General features: G+C 35.8%; 1 protein-coding gene across 2 annotated transcripts in view; it reads right to left on the bottom strand.

Moving 5' to 3' along the window:
* The window catches only part of LOC129257455 (endothelin-converting enzyme 1-like), a 28,881-nt gene extending 21,053 nt beyond the window's left edge, over positions 1–7,828 (bottom strand). The window contains exon 1 of one of the 2 annotated variants that reach the window (XM_064096811.1): positions 7,546–7,828. The gene's annotated coding sequence lies outside the window, so the exon portion shown is untranslated. Of the gene's footprint in view, positions 1–2,601; positions 2,992–7,545 lie in introns of those variants that run through there. The other variant, XM_064096812.1, reaches the window with a different exon arrangement.
* Between the last annotated feature and the right edge of the window lie 12,590 nt (positions 7,829–20,418).

Raw genomic sequence — 20,418 nt, 5'->3', positions numbered from 1 at the left:
TTCGTACATGTATATAAAAACAATACAAATGTATGTACAATGTGTTTAATTAAATAAGGCATTGATACATAAGGTGTGGACTTGCCAAAAAGCAGAGAGCTTATCAACAGGGCCCTTAAACATACAGGAAATTCATTTTGAGTGATTAATATTTCAAAGATTTAGGGCGCAGCATAACAATGTTCGATCCTCAAAGGTTGAATCATCTGTATCCTGAAATAGGAAATATTCCTCTCTTTCTATGTGTTTATTGGCATGATTCTCAATTTTCTTGGAAATAATGAGCCTTCAACTAATCTCCAACTTCGTGAAATCAAGTTGGATATAAAAAGTCAGTACAACTAGAACATATTAAATCAATACATAATAATATGAATATGAATATGAATAATAAATTACTAACATAATTATTTTCACTGCCATTTATTATTTTCACTAATATTATCAATATTATTGTTTTCATTATAACTGTTTTTCATATCACTGCAATGTTATTAATATAATCATAAATATAATAATAATAATAATGATAATAATGCAAAAGAGTAAATACTGAGCACATAATATTGCACTTTAATATGAGAAAGTTATAGTTCTATTGGTATTAAACACATTTGAATTCAAACAAGGAAGGTGTTATATGGAAATTTAAATGGTAAATATTAGACTTGGGTTCTTTCTACTTATTTCAAGACAATTTCTGATTTTTTTTAAGAAAAAAATTCCTATCCTAAATGAGACAGAAAACTATACAGAGAGCCTGAAAAGAATCCAGAATATAATAAAATTGTATACATAGTGTGCTACTGGCATGAATGGCATAAAAATGACAGCATACCAGCAAAATTGTTAATTACAAAAACTGTACCATCTGGTCAAAATAGCTAAAATTAACATCTATGCTAGTACTATAGTATGATATTCCCTCTATTCTTCTACATGCACTCCTTTAACCTAGGATAAGGCCTACTAATTTTTTAGTTTGCTTTCCTTGTTTCATCATTTTCTCTCCTTTTCTTTTCATTTCCTCTTCTTTCTCTTCTTCTTCTCCCCCTCATTCTCCCTTTTTTCTTCTTCGTCTTTTCCTCCTCCTCTTCTTCTTCTCCCCCTTCTTCTTCTTTTCCTTCTTCTCTTTCCTCTTCTCCCTTTTTCATCTTCTCCTTCTTCTTTTGCTTTTTATTTCTTAGTCTTCTTCTTCTTTTTCCATCCCCTTCTCTTCCACCCTCATATTCTCTTCCCTTCTTTCTGAAACTTTGTCTCGTCAATCTCTCCTCTATTTTTTCTTCTTCACTTCTCCTATTTCTTGTTTTCTTCTTTTTAACATTTCTTTGTGTGTACCTTTCTTTCCTTCGTCATTATCTTGCCCCCCCTTTTTTTACTTTTAATCTTCCTCCTTTCATTTCTCCTTCCTCTCTCCTTCCTCTCTGTTCAACTTCTACCCTTTTTTAATGCCAACAAATGAATATTGATAAAACACATAAATTTCAGACTAGAGAACAATGCAACATACATTCCTGTTCAAAATTCAAATAACACTGTACCCCAAAAGATATCTAAATGAATCACTTACTTTGAAAATGTTGTCTTTGACAATGTAAACATATCTTCCTATACACAAGAACCACACAATCACTTATTTTTTGGTATTGGTTAAATGAATTAAACCACTCTATGACACGCGTCAATGCTGAACACTATAGTTCTATTAAATACTACGTACGGTAGGCACATGTATTCCTCTCAATCATGAAACCAGGGAAGTGTTATAGAAGGAAATGAAACTCGAAAAGTTCCCTTTGTAGCATGCGCGGAGCCGTTGTTATTCTCCATAATTGGCTTAATCCCACTCTATCAGGCAAGCTCGTAAAATGATCCCCTGCGGTCGGTCGTAAAGTCCGCTCACGGTCGCGACAGTGCAGAAGTACAGGACTCGCGCAGTGCAATATGGGATACGCTTATCTGCTAAGATGGACGCCGATTGTAAACACAGTGACATTGACGATATTCTTCGAAACACAATTCTTGGTTTCAAGATAAATAATTGAATTCAAATATCTTTAAAACTTAACAAGTTAGTCTCCTGCATTGTCATTGCAACGAGACTTCGTCTTCGGGGACTGTATTAAACCTCGTAAGCCTGCGCTCCGGGCCTACGCTATCCCGGTAGGTAGATGTGCAGCCTGAGCCGCACGTAAAATCGTTCCCATCGAAACTGAACTTAAAATGAAACTTCCCAAAGCCCACCAAACACAGCATTTAATGATTTAATAATGGAACATAAACTGAAATAAATAAATCATGGTCATTTCCATGCAATCTTATACCATTATTCAGCTGCACGAAAGTCTCTTTCCATGCACACGTGGCGCTCGAATCGAGTCGATCAACGGCCAAACTGGAAATTTCGGTGAAAATCAACCAACTTTGAAGTACCATAACTTTTAGGCACGCGAGAACACGCCAATGAGACAACTACCATCATAAAGATATTTTATTCCTCTTCACTTACATATAACAGAAGAATAGCCAAGATTAGCGGGTCATACAATGAAATCTATTTATCATATCATATACAAAAATGTAAACAAATAGATAACAAACCTTGTTACTCCGGTTTACGAAAAGTGAATTTGATGAATGAGATATCGGCTGAATCGTTAGACTACACTGGGTGCGAATGTGATAACTACGCATGTCTCCAGCAATCAACAGAGTAGTGCGCAGCCAAAACGTGTACATATAACTTTTCACTCTGAACTCAGCTATTGAGAAATCATGTAAATGACGTCATGTTATCGGCTCCGAGGTAGTGAGATCAAAAGACGAAGTCGTTTGGCTAGGAGAGCGGAGATTAGGAGCGAGGCAGGGAAAGCGATAAAAGTAAGCCTTGGTTGCGTAATCATTGCGGCCTGCAGGGGTATTTTGGGGGCTGGTGAGAGACTTATCAGCAGTTATCAGCAGGGTGTCCCCTCTCAATTTCACTTCGGATTTGCCTAAAGGGGGCAATAGAATCTTACTTTTCGAGTTTCATTTCCTTCTATAACACTTCCCTGATGAAACCTTGTCCCACATGCCATACTTAGCAAACACAATGGGATTTTGTGTGGTTGTTACCAGCTGTTTAGGTTTCATCAAATATGTGTACATCCCTATCAGGAAATACAAACATAATTAGTGTGACCACATAGAGTAATAATATGGAAAAATTGTATCAAGTAATTGTTTTCATGCAGGGTTGATAATATTGGTATGTTGCTACTTGGTCTAAACTCACTTGGTCTACAACCACTTTGTCTATATTCCATCTGATGGTCTAATTCTAGTTCGTCTACAACCGGAATATTCACTAGCCATTTGGTCTAATTTCCAGCGAGGCTATAATATCCAGTTGGACTAACACCGCTTGGTCTATATGGTTAGATGAACTGTTTATGAACCAAAGTTTCATTTTACAAAGTGTAAACTAATAAGTGACATATAGTGGAAATTAGACCATCGGGGCATTAGACTACAAAGACCAAGTGAGTATCAGACCAAGTGACAGAACTTTGGAACAGAAAGTAAACCAAATGGTGTGTCATGAACAAGCCTGAAAGAGAGAGCCAATAATCCTAATCTCCATACCTTTTCAATACTATTGCTGAAAGATCCAGTTTTGTGATTTAGTTTATCCACCCCCCAAAAAAATTGTATCATGCATGCCCAGATTCTAAATCTTTGAAAATAAAACAAGATTTAATATTCGTTAATCAAATTATTCAACAATTCTAAACTCATAATTTTCAAAAATTTATTATTCACATGCAGAACGTATCATCAAATGAATTTTAATATAAATTCATAGTGAACGTTCGGAAGCTTGATTTACCTTGTCAATGAATCAAGATTTCTTATTGAATCAACGAATGCATGCCCCTGACCCAAACCTTGGTATCATAATTCATTTATTATTAACTATTAATAAACATTACCCTGCTGGTGTTAAAAATAAAATTGATCATATCTGCTGACATGTACTGATATACTTATGACATCATTTGTAAACTTCATCTCTTTTGCAATTACTTGTATTTGTTATGCAACAGTCACAGTGGCCTCTATTATGGGGATAATAAAGTTTTGAATTTCATCACATTTCATTTAAAAAAACCAATCAGACCACTCATTATCCAATATAAATATCATCATTATGAAGTTACTCATCACCAAATATCCCTGTTGATTGGGTGGGGGATGACATACTACGCCATCCCCAATCTTTGAACAATAGGTTTAATTCATGAATCACTGCCCCCGAAGCTTTGCCATTATTTGAACATTTCCTTCATATATTACTTTGAACTTTGACCCCTGACACCCAAAACTTGGACCAAGTTTGCAATTAATTCAAAACATGGTTCTTTTGTTACCATGAGAACGAACATTGTACAGACAGACATCTTTAGCAGACAGAGGCACAAATATCAACAAGTACACATTTCAATAACAATATGCTTATTTGCTTACACGTACACAACAACATTTTTATGATACAATCAGCACTGATTTCCCATTATTGCTTATTTTTAGTGGTTAAATCTGAGGGCCAACCTTAAGGCCTCTGGTAAGGAAAAGTCCCTAGTAGAAGTGGTAGCCGTGGTGGTAGCAGTGGTTAGTGGCAGATCCAGGGGGGGACACATCCGGCCCGTGCCCCCACCCCTTATGAGAGTCATGGTTAATATTTTGAAGGTAAATATGTCATTCTTACACAAGTGTGCCCACCACACTTTTGACCTTCAATTTTTGGTGAAAACTCTTTTTTTGGTTTTCTTTTCTGCTTGTAAAATTTTCATCAGGAAAATGTGCCCCCCCCCCTTGGAAAATCCTGGATGCATCCCTGGTAGTGGTATTAGTAGAAGTAGTAGTAGTAGTAGTACCAGGGTAGTAGTGGTGGTATTAGTGGTGGTAGTAGTAGTGGTGGTGGTGGTAGAAGTTGTTAGTAGTAGTAGTAGTAGTAGCAGGGGGTGGAGTAGAAGTAGTAGCATAGTAGTGGTGGTGGTTGGGTAGTAGTTGTGGAGGTAGTGGTAGTAGTAGTAGCAGTAGTGGTGGTGGTGGTGGTAGAAGTAGTAATAGTAGTAGTAGTAGTAGTAGTTCTAGTAGTAGTAGTAGTAGTAGTAGTAGTAGTAGGTTTAAAATACAAACCTTAGGTATGTTAACCTTGAGTTATCATAGCAATGGCAATTCCATTTTCACTATGGCTAGGAAAACTGAAATTCTTGATAACTTTATCTCAGATGCTGTTCCATCATTTTCTTTCTCAAACAATTCACTAATAATCATATAAATATCTAAATTCCTTTAGTATTAAAAATTCAAGCTCTTGATACAAGTATAACTACAAAAATAAGTCCCTTTGGTTGTGGGTATTATTAGAAAGACAAAATCCAATTTATTAACACATTGTATAAACTGAGAGTTACGAATTATTCAATCTGCTGTCTTTTATCTTTATATGCAACATGATTGTCGGCTTTGCCGCACTTTATTCTTGCAGCATTCAATGAAGTTTGTCCCTATAGGGCCAACACCTGATCATTTTACCTACTTTGGTTATACATAAACATAGGCAATTTTACCCCTTTCTTGTTTTTTTTTCTTCTTCTCTTTACTCATTCAATCAACAAGGTTTCTCTGTTACTACTCCCTGTGTGGTGAAATAAGGTTGGCAATGTTTGGCTCATTTTCTCTTGTTCTCAGGGACAAATGCTTGATTTTTTTTACACTGTCACTAGTTTCAGTTTCCATTACAGCTATTCATCATATAACTTGGCTCTTAAGGAAATTAAATTCTTTTAATTCTTTTTCCTAAATTAAAAATAGAGATTGAATAATTACAATTTTCTTGCAATTTAACTTTCCACAAATAGAGGACGTACAACAATGGGCCAAAATTCAATATTTTAAGTGCTCTTGTGAATACAAAAATGATCCCCAGGTTACTAATGGAAAATAAATGGCAACTGTATGGAAATAAGTATTTTTGGTTACAAAAGTGATATTTTAATGAACCTTTTAAGTGTGTGCTCTGTACTGCACTGGCATATATAAATTTGCATAAAAAAAGGTAGATTCCCCACAGGCAGGGTGGTTGCAGTAAACAAGTGCTTCTCTTGTCCTTTCCAAGAGTTACCCAATCTATTTCTTTAAATGCTTGCCATATCCTTTTTTCATTATTTACATTCTTTCCTCCCTTTATTTTTGACATTATTAATCCTCTTGCTCTGCCAACTGAGTTCATTATTTCTACTACTACTTTATTCATTCCCCCTTTCCGTTCCTCTCTTTTTCTTTCACTTGCTCTTTTTATTTCTTTTTTCTTTCCCTAATTAAATTAATGCTGCATGCTGGCTCTGTTTGTCACTAACAAACGTTAGTAGATTCCTTTCCTTTTCTCCCTCATTTGTTTTATATCCCTACTATTTCTTTTGCTCTCTCTTCTACCTTTATCTTTTTCTTCCCCTGGCCTAGACAGCTGGCAGCCGTCTGTTTCAAGGAGTTTTTAACATTTTTAATTTTTTTAATTTCTCCTCGTACACAGACGGTTGCTATCGTACAGCCAATATTAGGGGGTTAACATTGCAAAATCCCCCCGACAGGACTCATCGATTTTCGTCTTTATTTCATAAAAAATATAAAAAGAACTGTACCAAAATAAAGATTATCAGTCAGTTTTTGCCTGAAATGCACCAAAACGGGGAAAAATAAACTTAAAAGGGGAAAAAACAGTGACTTACTTCGGCTGTCGAGCAACTTCACTTCCTCACTTACTTTTATCCGAACTTAATACCGTACATAAACATATGGCCATTGACTCCCTGTACAGATCGAGCTAGAACTTCGGTCTCTGTATTTGGTGAGTGGAGCCAACGGAGTTCAGCGGAACAACCTAGTCTTGAGGACGCAATGATGATGACTTTTAACAGCCTGATATATACTTCTTCATGAAGAAGTATATATCAGGCTGTTAAAAGTCATCATCATTGCGTCCTCATGAAGAAGTATATATCAGGCTGTTAAAAGTCATCATCATTGCGTCCTCAAGACTAGGAACAACCAACATAACAGAGACCAAAGCTTTTGGTCTACCCCTGGCCCTGCCTACTTTAACAAGCTAAAGTTACATGTAACAACTTTTTACAGTTTTTTACAATTACTCTTTTCCTTTTCTCCTCATTTCCTTCTTCTTTCTCTCTCCATTTTCCTTTACTTTTCTCCCTCATTTTCTTTAACCTCTCCTAGCTTTTTAATGTTCTTTTCATTTCCCCCTTTCCCCTCCCTTTTCTTACCTAAGACTGCTAAGACCCTAAGTTAGTTCTTTCTCCAGACAAGTCCTTAGAAGTTATACATTACATCAACTAACACGCATGGGACTAAGCATCGAATTCACTCTAAAAAAGTAAGTTGATTGAAGAAAAAAGTCTCAAAGATAGATCTTTCTAGGCCTCTATGCTAGATGCATATGAGGCACAATGGGGATTTGATTAAAAAGCAAACAAATGAATTTACCTCTCTCTAAATGTGAAGTCTTTAACTCATTCGAAACAAAGGTAAGAACTTGCAATTTGAAGAGCGAACTCGATCGCAGACGACTCGACCGCGGTGATGACGTCACGTCAGAGGTACTGGATATTGATTAGATCCGACGATTTGCTGAACCCCTCCATCTCCTCTGTCCTCTTTAAAAGTGGGGGGGGGGGGCAGTCAGTCTGCAAGCCCCTATGTTAATGAGCAAATGAGCAAGATTTATCCAAGTCCTCTCGTACCTGAATTCATATCCCGACAAAATCTCGTGAATTGTGAGACTTTTTTCTCAAAGAATTTAACCATTTTCTCCTTGAGTAAAATTGATTATTTTTGTACTATACCATAGGAAAGAGTAAACGTTTCTCTTTTATATTGGTTATTTCTTTTGAATAAAATATTTTGATAAATAGGTGAATTTCAGGCCTGAAAAGAGGCCTCAAACAGAGTTTTATTCTTCTGTTTTCTCTTGCAAATTGTGCAAAATTTTGTGTTTTGGGCACAAACATTATTTATATCATCAGAAAGCTCAAACTCTCTACTTTCATACAATGTTAATCATGATATGCGACACCTTTTAGATGGGTCAGCAGCCAGCCTTTTCCATCAAGATGCAAGACGAGATTTCTGAGTAGCATAAAATCTAGAGTTCTCATTGGCTGAATAATGTTTTCAAAACAACAGGCGCGGGTAATTTGAAGAGATTACCACATGGTGAGTGTGACCTAAGCCCAGTGTGGGGAACATTGGAATTTGCGTGGGTGTGTGGTCTCTATGACCAATCAGAGAGCAGTATTCTTGTTTTTTGAGCTGCTAAATGTACTTGGCCTATGAATAGCTGGCTGCTGACCCATCTAACATGCCTCTTCTAATAAAAATTATATCATATTAAAGCTTAGATCTTCAGCTTTATCATAATCTAAAAATCATTTGTGCTCAAACAGAAATTAAGGGTAAAAATAAAAACTTTTGTTACATGAAAATAATTATTTTGTTTCATGTTTTAGATCAAAAGTTTCCCCTATATTACAACATCTTCTTAAAAATCCAAACACATGACCTAAAAGAATTATTTTTATTCTTTATAAAGATACCAAAAACATGAATTTTTGTTAATATTTAGAGCAGCAATGGCCGAATAAAAAGAGGTGTTTTGGTCCGCATCAAGCTCATTAACAATGCAAAACCACTCTAGTCATGAATATTACTTGGAAAAAGAAGCCACTTTTTCAGGGCTTGCCGACTGACGGGGGGGGGGGGGGGGGGTGGTCATGCATGGTCATGGGAAGCGCAACGGGGGAAGCGGGTGCTGTGGGTGCTAATAAGCACCCCGAAGATTTATCTGGGGGTGCTGCGTGTGTTATTCTTCATAGGCATCAAATCTGGGAGTTGTAATAAATAGTAGAAATGAGACCAGAATGACCTTAATTTTGTAGTAATTTTTTTTTTGCTTGTCAACCAGCACCAAAATCGTTCCCAAGGCCCCGAGTGTGTGTGTGGGGGGGGGGGGGGTTACAAAATCCGGATTACAACTCACCCTGATGGAATGTTTTTCGTACTCCTACCAATATTTATGATGAATATTAATGTTTATTAATTAATACATAAGTAAAGACGAAGAAAAAAATCGTACAGTGATCAGTGACAAACTAATATGGACCTGAAACTGATAAAATCAGGCCTACAAAAGTGAATTGATTATCTATCCCTTCAGCAAGATTGCATATTTCGTCTCAGAATAGAATGAAAATTAAACAGTTTATTGCGTTATTCAACAATTATAATTTACTTGCCTGTGTTTGTTCCGCCCCCCCCCCCAATTAGGCCTAAATAGCCTTTTTATTCTTACCCTTGATGGATTTCTCTCTCGCTCTCTCTCTCTTTTTTTTTTTTGGGGGGGGGGAACTGGGTGTTTTTTTTCCTTATTTGTTTCAATTCACTAAGCTTCGATAATTACTGTAGGCAACTATAGGCAAATAACCTATTTATTTATTTATTTATTTTGTTTTATTTATTTTATACTGCAGGGTAGGCCTGTTCAGTTCTTAAAACTGCTTTACAAAGGCGCCCTGCAGTTTAAAATACATGTCAAGATAACTATGAACAACAACAACAAACAACATCAAAAATACAAAATACAAAATATCTAACATCAGAAACAATTAACACCAAAATATAGAGTGGGAAGTGACAATTTAAACATACATAGCATTGTAAATCAATGGAATATCATTTCGCTCTTTATCAATTCGTATGAAAGGCTTTGCATAATTTTTTAAAAACTAACAAGGAGGTACAAACTTGTAAATTTGAAGGAAGTGCATTAAATAATTTGGGTCCGACATATGCGAAAGATTTTCTTTTATGTTCAATTCTAGCTTTGGGAAGCTGAAGGGGGCATCGTAAAGAATACCGTGTCCTGTATTTCACGGGCCGTTTACATACTAAAGGTTTTAAATAAAACCTATAACCTTTTATCAACTATATGCTCCCAGTCCTCTTTGTATATGCTTCATATCAATGGAAATAGAGGATCTTATATCTTTGGTTTCCTTTCCTTTTTTTTTTTTTTTTTTTTAAACATAGTTTTACATTACATAAGCTTGATCATTGTATGATTGGACCCCTAATATATCTTATCAAGCCAAGTAGTTCCATACATTCCAGGACTTGTTCCCAGTCCCACAGACCCAAGACCAGTCTTCAAGGATGTCAATATCACCAGGGGCGGTGGAACATATTTTTGTTGGGGGGGGGGGGCAAAGTCCCAAAAGGGCACTTATATGTCAAAATGGGCAATTTAGTGCAAGCGGATATTTTTACCATGAGATTATCATTGCGTGAAGAAGTCAGTGTATTTTGAAGTAATTAAGTTGAGCAAAGTCTTTTTGAAGTGATTTCTGATTGATAAGATATATAATTATTGAGGCTTTATTTTTCCGCCAGGGAGCGTAGCGAGCGAGTTGTTTTGAAAAAATGTTCAAATCTTCAAAGTTATAAGACTCGCTTTTTTGGCAATTATGGCGCTAATTACTATTAAAAGGGCATATGCTTGCGAGATGTTGCGAGCGCAAGCTCAAACTTTTGGGCATTTCATGTGATAAGACATAAAAAGTACATTCCGAGCAGTTTTTGTAGTCATGAAAAAGATGTGTATCTCACTAAAGAATTAACGCGAGCGCTAAGCGCGAGCTGAAATTTTTAATATAATGACAGGAAAAGGAACCTGCTAAAGACTGCACTTAGTGACTCATGAATAGGATACATATTACACCAATCGAATAATGACAGCGCGAAGCGCGAGCTGAAAATTTGTGATATTCTAATTTGAAAATGACATTCTAAGCATTTTTGTGACCAGGAACAGAATGAGTACCTTACTAAACGATAATTCATGCGAGTGCGAAGCCCGATCCCCTAAATAATTGTGATTTTCTAACCTGAAATGTATTATGTAATACTTCAAAAAGGGTATTACTTTTTTAAAAAGGGCACATTTCGTTTTGAAAAAACGGTATTTTCAATTTTGAAAAAAAAGGGATTTTTTTTCCCCCACGGTTCCACCACCCCTGGATATCACCAGCTATCCAGAGCGTTGATCTTCGCTTGGCCACAAGAGGATAGCGATCAGTATGCGTCGTGGAGTGACAATGGAACTTGAGAGGGGATCGAGAGAGAAGTGGATGGAGGAAGGTGAAAAATCAACAAAGTACTTTCTTGGCCTTGAAAAAAGAAACGGAAAAAGAAAGAAGTTGATTGCCTAGAACACAACGGTAAAACCATCACTGATAAGGTGAAAATATTACAGAGATTACGTAAATATTATGATGATTTATATAAAAACCTTAATTCTATTAGTGATTTGGAGTACGAAAAATATTTATTTCATACAAATATACAAATCCTAAATGAAAATGAAGCATCGAGTTGTGAAGGTGATATAACCGAAAAGGAATGTGCTGAGGCTCTGTTAAGAATGCAGAATAATAAATCACCAGGTAGCGACGGCCTCACAGTCGAGTTTTATAAATGCTTTTGGAGCAAGCTAAAAGATATGTTAATGAACAGTTTAAATGAAGGACATGGAAAGCAGCAATTGTCTCCAAGTCAAAACATGGCCATGTTGGCGTTATTGTTTAAAAAAGGAAATAAAAACATCATTCATAACTGGAGACCAATATCAATCCTAAACGTGGATTACAAAATTCTTGCACAAGTTCTTGCCAAACGACTACAAAATGTAATAACGAGCATTGTATCTCCCGATCAAAGTGGTTTTATTAGAGAAAGGCCTTCAGCCGAAAATATACGTCTGGTGCAAGATATAATTGATTATTATCAGGGCATAAAAGCCCCGGGCATAATTATGTTTCTGGATTTTGAAAAAGCCTATGACAACATAAGTCATAATTTTCTATTTTACCTTTTAAAGAGATTAAATTTTGGAAATTCATTCATTCGGTGGATTCAATCGATGTATAATAACGCAAAAGGCCGTGTGCTAAATCATGGCTGGATCTCTGAAACTTTTCAAATTAAAAGAGGTGTAAGGCAGGGGTGCCCCCTCTCATCACTACTTTTTATTATTGTTGCAGAAGTTTTGGCGACGAAAATTAAACAGAATCATAGAATTGAAGGTCTCAGTTTACCGATTTCGCAGTTGAATGATGATCAAGTAGAAGTAAAAATATCCCAATTTGCAGATGATACAACTATATTTATGAAAAATAAAAATTCTCTTTCTATTTTGATGGAAGAATTGATACTATTTGGTTCAAATGCTGGGCCAAGGATTAATTTGCAAAAAACCAAGCTGCTGAAGCTTAATATTGATATTGTCCCCGGACAAATAGAATGTACTGAAGAACCGATAAAATATTTAGGTATATATGTTGGGAAAAATGAGAAAGATGTTGAAGATTATAATTGGCAAAATAAACTAGATAAGATTCAAAATATTATTAGAGTATGGAAACTAAGAAATCTAACATTTTTCGGAAAAATTATTATCATCAAAACTTTGTTGGTGTCTCAAATTGTGTATCCTGCAAAAGTGATTAGAGTTCCCCAGAAAGTAATAAAATCTCTAAATAAAATGTTATATACTTTTATTTGGAATTCTTCAAAAGAAAAGGTTAAAAGAAATGTTTGTATAAATAAAACAAACGAAGGTGGTCTTGGTATGGTCCACTTGGAATCGAAAATTGAATCGCTTAAGATTTCGTGGATAAGCAAGTTGTTAGAGCAAGGCGAACGTAGTTGGAAATTTCTTTTGAATTATTGGTTATCAAAGATTGGTGAAATTCCTTTATGTTTTGAATACAATATATCAACAAAAGATATGAATTTTCTTTGTACAAAAGCAAATATACCTAGTTTTTACCATGATTTTTTTTTGTTGCTGGTCTAAGTTAAGATATATTGGTATATTTGGAGTAAAAAACATTGAAAATGAAATCATTTGGAATAACAGCAATATTACTTTTAATAAACGTATGTTGGTATTTGAGAAATGGAAGCATGCAGGTATAATTAGGGTTAAAGATGTTATAAGAAATCGTCAGTGGTCAGCACCAAATATTTTAAATAAATCTGTCTATTCTTCTCAGCTTTTATTTGATTTAGAATATGCTAAATTAAAAAAGTATTTTCCTGGTTATTGGTTGAATAAGTTGTTTAAGGAAAATTATCCACTCGAATTAAAAAAAAGTGAACGAATCTTAATTTCATTAAAAAGAGGAGAACAAATAACTCTAGATTATTTACCAACAAGAAAGATATATTCTTTATTATGTTCGGAGGTATCGGAAGAACCAGGCATTGTTTCTTTTTGGTCTAATCTTTTTTCATTACCCGTTTCCTTTAGTTGGAACCATGTATTTTATTTTAAGTTGCATTTAATTGTGGATAATAGAATTAGACAATTTAGTTTTAAATTTTTGAACAAGATTTTACCCTCAAGAGACAATTTATTTAAGTGGCATGTAGTAGAAAACAACTCATGTAACATTTGCGGAGAAGTTGATACCACTTTTAATTTTATACTGTATTGTAAATATGTTCGATTTTTTTGGAAAATTATAGAAAGGTTGGTATTTTATATTTTCAAGATTACTATTTCTATAGATGAAAAAACATTAATCATAGGTTATGATCTGCAAAGTTCCAGCAATGTTATGTGTAATTTATTTTGTGTTATTGCCCAATTTGTTATTTATCGAAATTACATAAAAAGCATATTCAAAGGAAAAAGATATGATGCGAATTCTTTATGGATTGAATTCAAGCTTACTATGATTATTTATTTAGAAAGTTTATGTAAACAAAAAAGCAAGTTCGGAATTTTGAAAAAATGTGATATTCAAAAAATTATTGCATTATTGAAGTGAATAGATTTTTTTTTTAATTGTTTGTATATATATGTACATGTTATTGTGAATAAATACCTCGATTAAGAGGATAAAAGAAAAAAAAAGTTCACCAACAATTATCCATGGGCGATATCACCTAGATGGAAATCGTTTCGAGGTGCGAGAAGTGGAGAAGGTATTTTATCCATTTGGATGCGGGGGGGGGGCAGGGGGGCTGCCCCCTGGCTGATTTAACCGGGAAAGTAAAAAAAGCGGGAAAAAAGAGAAAGGGGAGAAAGAGAGAAAGGGGAATGGAAAGAAAGAAAGAAAGAAAGAAAGGGAAAAGGGAAAGGGAAAGGGAAAAAATGAAAAGAAAGGGAAAGAAAGGAAGAACATAAATAGAGGAAATGGAAGGAAAGCGGGAAAGGGAAGGAAAGAAGAACACGTGAGGAAGTATAAATATCCTGAAATACTAATAATAAATACATTAGCATTATTAGCAAGAGAGGGAGATAAAATCAAAAGATATGACTCAATGGCACGGGCAAGAATGGCGGGAAAATGGGAGAAAGAGGCAGAAAGAAACGGGAAATGAAGAAAGAACCAAATGCTTATTTGGAAAATCAGAATATATAGAGAAAAGGGATGAGAAAAATAAGAGAAGAACTTAATAACACGACCGGGTTGCCGAGGATTGTAAAATATAAAAACGGGAAGAAAGGTGGATGGCGTCTAGTAGGGTAGCCAAGGGCTAGTCGCTCGTATCCCCCGATATTATGTCCCAACCTAAGTAAAGCTTTGCGCTGGCTAAATTTACCGTAAAAAGCCTGTTTACTTTGGCTAAATTTCCAGGCTACTATCTCATGAGTAGAATTCAATTTCAAAATCATTTTTAAAGGCCAATTTTTTCTGGCTCGCTTCGCTCGCTGGCGACTTTTATAAATTTTTCCACATTTGCTATGTTGTGCGTTGAAGTGTGTCTGTATGTACCCGCGATTTGATAAAACAGTGGCCACCTGCAATGTTTAAAAATATCACGACGTCCCGGGGGCTCCGCCCCAGACCATGCAGTGGCGGCACGAAGGGGGAGGCACGGGGGCATTTGCCCCCAGTGATTTTTTTTTATAAAGAATATATAGTAAATGTTGTCATAAGCGGCCTACTAAAGCTGCAAAGTGCTCCAAAATAACTTTTTCGTTCCTTAAATTTTGAAAATTTTCTCATCCATTCACTGTTAGCTCTCAATAATTTTGTCACTAACATAAATCTTTCAGGTCATTATATAAAATTCAAAATGTCGCCCGCGCTATACACGCTCGCAGTAGCTGTTGACTGAGATAAGTAAATTATCTGTTCAAATGGGGCTTAAAAATCCATTGTTCAAGTCAATATGCTTCTCGCGATTACAGTTTTTATTATTCGGTTTAGCGAGATAAAAAATGATAAAAAAGGATGTTAAAAATTTTAAGCTCGCGTTTCGCGCTCGCATTATTTACTTGGTGAGATATCATCTTCATGACCCAATGCAAACATCTAGTCCTTAACAGGTCCCTTTTCAAGTCAGTAGGGTCTACATTAAAAAAAAGCTCGCGCTTCTTGCTCGATTTTGAGAAAATGGCAAAATATTTGTGTGTTGATCCGCCCCCAAATGTTATTTTGCCTCCCCCGAGGTTAAAAAACCTGGGGCCGCCATTGCCCCGGATCCGCATAGCACTGGCCACCAAAATTTCTACAACCGAGAACATAAAAGAAAATATGAAAGAAAAGGAAAGGAAGATGTAAGATATGATGTCATTTTCTGAATACCATGTCAAAATCAATCTCAAAGCTATTCTCAAGAAAAGCTCTTTTTTCTCTCGCTCGCTTCGCTCGCTCGGGACTTATATTAAGCAACTCTTTGCTGCGCGCCATGCTGTGCCCCCTCTTTTTTTGGGGGGAGGGGTACTACTACTTATCACGCATTGAGCTTCGCCCTAATGCTCGGGGCACAATCATAAAAAATCCTGTTCATACCATGATATGACCGGGAAATTTTTGGCTCTTGCCCCCCTGGACATCGACCCCTGTTACGCCACTGATCAAACAGTTTAATGGCTCGTTTCTTAATCATTATGTCGCTGTCATTGTAGGGAAATATGGAATGATGTGAGAGTAAGTATATATATGGCTTTCGTAAGCTTACGAAGAATAAGTTGGATAGAATGATTAGACAGAGGAGAGGGGAAAGAATCAACGAAGTTATAGCGGAATGAGGACTAGGTGGAAAATGAGGAGAGACAGAGAAAAAAAGAAGGAAAGAAAGTTAAGCCCATATTTTGTGTTATTTGCTGCTCTCGATATATGATTTTGGATTATTCCAACGTAATATGCAAGAAGCATGATCTGGGACCAGTCATTCAGATAATTTCTTGATCGGAAAAAAAATCATTTGACTCCGATAATACACCCGTAATTCATGAGATACAATAAGGAAAAGAACATAACATATTCGCTAAATGAGTACATGATCTGAGCACCTGCGGAAGGACAAAAACTCCCATGTTTGGAAACATTTACAATCATCACCCCAATGCCTTTTAGATTCCAATACTCAATTCTAAAAATTCTCGACAATGCCCGCACAGATTTTCAGCTCAAAATAAGAGAAAGACTCAACTCAATCAACAGGTATACAATTATCAAATGATGCTTTCTCTTTAATCAACCCACCCACACTGAACTATCACTGACACAATTTTTAGCTTTCACTCGTTTTTAAATTCACCATGTTCCATATACCATTGTATTTTGTAACTACATTCTTGAAATTACCTTGATATCCCAAAGGCATACCAGTTACTCTGTTCTGTGATTTTAGGCGGATGATGAGGCACTGGCGTAAATCCGGTCCGAGCAGTGGGGGGGGGGGGGGGGGTGGGGTGAAAGCAATATATTGATCTGAAAATTAAAAATTTGGGGGACGCCCCCACACCAAAGGCTATGTATACGGGGGTATATAACTGTGTACATAATCCTTTTAAATAACGGCCTCTAAGGATTTTTTGAATGGCTATAATAATGGGTGCGTCGTGGTCTAGTGGTTCTGACTCTCGCCTTTGAAACAGAGGGTCGTGGGTTCGATCCTAGCCATGGCATGTTTTCCTTCAGCAAGAAATTTATCCACACTGTGCTGCAATAGACCCAGGTAATACCCCCGTCACACTTATTCGGAATCAGCAGGAATCGAGCAAAAGCTGGAAAGAAAAAATATTCAAAAAATCTAGAAATTTTTGGGAGGAACTTATTAATTCATCAAACTGGAGTTGAAATTCAGTAAATTGACCAGGTGTATCATCATACACTAGTCAAAATGAACCGCAATGGAGTCAGATTGATAATTCGTGCTACGTTCTTGGACATTCTAGGGGCATTCTAAATATTCTGACTGCATTCTGAGTGCATTCGAAATATTTTTGTCATTTCTTTTGGCCGTCCCGAAGGTTTTGGTCATGTTCAAAACATTCGAGGGGTATTCTCGAACGATGTTGGAAGTAGATTTAAATGACCAATTGGTGGTCAAACAATAGTCCTTTCATTCAGGCCAATTCTGCTTGATTCGGAATAAGTGTGATGGGGGCTTGAGGTGAATGGGTACCCGGCAGGAGCAATTCCTTGCATGCACTGAGCGCCGGTGATGGTAGCTCGAGCTAAAGCCGGGGTAATTAATAGCAGCACTTTGTATCCTCAGGCAAAAAGCGCTTTATAAATCCAGCTATTATTAATATTATTATTATTAATGAATTTGCTGTGCTATAAACGACTGAACTACAGTTAATATCCAAATGCGAGTGAGCGTTTTGGAATGAATGTGCTATAAACTACTGAACTACAGTTAATATCCGAATGCGAGTGAGCGTTTTGGAAGACATGACCAAAATCGTCTTTCATGAGGTGTGATTATTGGATGAGCATAGCGAGCAAGCAAACTTTCAGTAGGTGGAAGAAAGAATGTTGCCCCAAAACCTCTTTCAGTGTGTAATTATCACATCGCGGGCTAGTTATACAGGGGTATAGGCCTATATAATTGCGTGAATAATACTACCATCTTTTACTTGAATGAAGGACTATCACAATGATGGTTATATTGTAATGGATTTGTTGTAACGTAATTTATTGGATTACAGTTAGTATCCAAATGCGAGTGAGCGAAGTGAGCGAGCAAATTTTCCATACTTGGAAGAAACAAAAACAGAATTATTATCATATCGTCTTTCACGGGAGTGTAATTATGGGAGAAATTGCGGCGGTGAGCGTAGTTAGCGAGCCTTTAAAAGTAATCAGTCGTTTAAAATAATATTTATTAAATACAAAGGATGATAAGGGTATATCATCAATAACGTAAACTTTAGAAGGATATGAGCAAGAAATATATAAAAAGAGCAATTGCGGATTTAAATAGTCGAGTTTTGTTCAATGAAAACTCATTTGCTCATTGGTCAAAGGTGAGATGAGAATGAAAACAAAAATAGGATAAAGATTATCAGAAATAAGAATGCTATATGAATTGATCATAAGCCATCATATGCCACAATATAAACTTTCAAAAACGTGGAAATATCACAATGATGAATACGAAAATGAAAGATTTCGAATAATCTTTAATATAAAATATGGAGATGATGCAACATTCTAAATTTTGAGAAAAAAAATCATTCATGAAATATCTATTACATTGTTGTGTTAAATAGTGTGATTTAAAGTCCCCTATAAATGGATAAAATGGTAAAGATAAATAATCTTTCATTAACGGCATTGATTTGATCAATTTCTTCAGTAACTCATCGTATACTTTTGAAGAATACGGTAGGCCAAATATTTTTCGTACAAAATCCCCACTTCCACAAAGATACCAGATGACCCCCTAAAAGGATGTTTTAATTCGTTTATGATAAAAGTTATAATCATAATTGAAAGCCATTGGAATCACATATTCATAAATGGACTTATTACAACTAAACTCCCATGATCATGATGATGTAGTGGATATAACGTTTGCAATAATCTAAACGAAAAGGGATTTGTCACGGCCAAATTCTTGTAAGAATAGGTTAAACGCGGGAGCGGAGCGACCGCGCCAGTAATTTTGCATTTTTAGAATGCAAAATAAGGCAAATTTAAGCACTTTGAGTGCATTTAAAGATGAATCCACACATTAACAGTAGTATAAACCATTTAATGATTAAAAAAATTATCTTGAAAAGCGGGGGGGGGGGGGTGTGATTTTACCTGCCACCCCCCCTCTCCGAAAAGTGTGGGGGATGTATCCCCCGGGATTTACGCCCGTGTGATGAGGTGTGAACCTCGAAACATGTTCCGTTTAATAAAATGTTATGTTCTTTTCCTTATTTTTGTCTTTAAACTGATATCGTGTTGTTCTTTTGAAAATAACAGACAATCTATATCAGTTATCAGTAATTCCATTAATTGCTTCTTTTTATACTATTACTTGAGAAATGGTCGTTCTAGGACCCTCTTTCGTTCAAAGCTTTAGGGACAAGTTAATTTGAATAAAAAGAGAAATATCCAACAAGCATAACACTGAAATTTTCATCAAAATCGGATGTAAAATAAGAAAGTTATGATATTTTAAAATTTTGCTTAATTTCACAAAACAGTTGAATGCACATCCTGGTGGGTATGTAAATGAGGAGACTGATGACGTCATCCACTCACTATTTCTTTTGTATTTTATTATATATAATAGGGAATATTCTATTTTTCTCCTCATTGTCAAGTGAAACAACGAGTAATTCCTCCCTGAAGATGTGGAATGAGCATTGTTTAATTCAGTCAAGTTGGTCCTTATTGTCAAATCTATAATTCAAGCAAAAAACAACAACAGAAGAAATAGTGAGTGAGGGACATCATCGACTGTCTCATTGGAGTTGTGCATATCACTATTTTGTGAAAAATAAGCAAAACTTTGAAATGTCATAACTTTCTTATTTTAAATCCGAATTTGATTATATTGTCAGCCGTTTTGCTAGTTTGATTTTTCTCTATTTATTCAAATCAACATTTTTTGGGGTGGACTTGTCCTTTTGTCGGTCGATCTACCGATGTGAATGTGGCATTATACTAATATGGTCACCCTCTTTGCAAAAGTCGCTCTTTTTTCCTTTTATGATTATCACGTAATCTCTGAAAAATAACTATACAAAAGAGAAACCCATCGAGATGGTTAATATTACTGTGGCCGACCAAAAGAGTGGTAAAAGTCATTAAAACCTCAGCGAAGTTTCAACCAATGACATTTTTCTCAACCATTGTACCTTGGTCAATCCTTACCCATACTTTTGTTCGGACGCAATAATGTAATTATTATCCATCAACAATTTTTGATCAAACCTATTTAAGTGTATCTGGTCTGCTCTTCTATCCTTTCAACTTTCCCAATACCTCCTCGATCCCCCATCTTCTTCTAACAGTCGCAACTCATGCATGTGGATACCAACCCCTAGATAACAAA

Source organism: Lytechinus pictus, chromosome 3, assembly GCF_037042905.1.
Source record: "Lytechinus pictus isolate F3 Inbred chromosome 3, Lp3.0, whole genome shotgun sequence".
Classification (NCBI taxonomy): domain Eukaryota; kingdom Metazoa; phylum Echinodermata; class Echinoidea; order Temnopleuroida; family Toxopneustidae; genus Lytechinus; species Lytechinus pictus.
The sequence above is the reverse complement of the archived record's forward strand: the minus strand, read 5'-3'. Positions and strand labels throughout refer to the sequence as shown.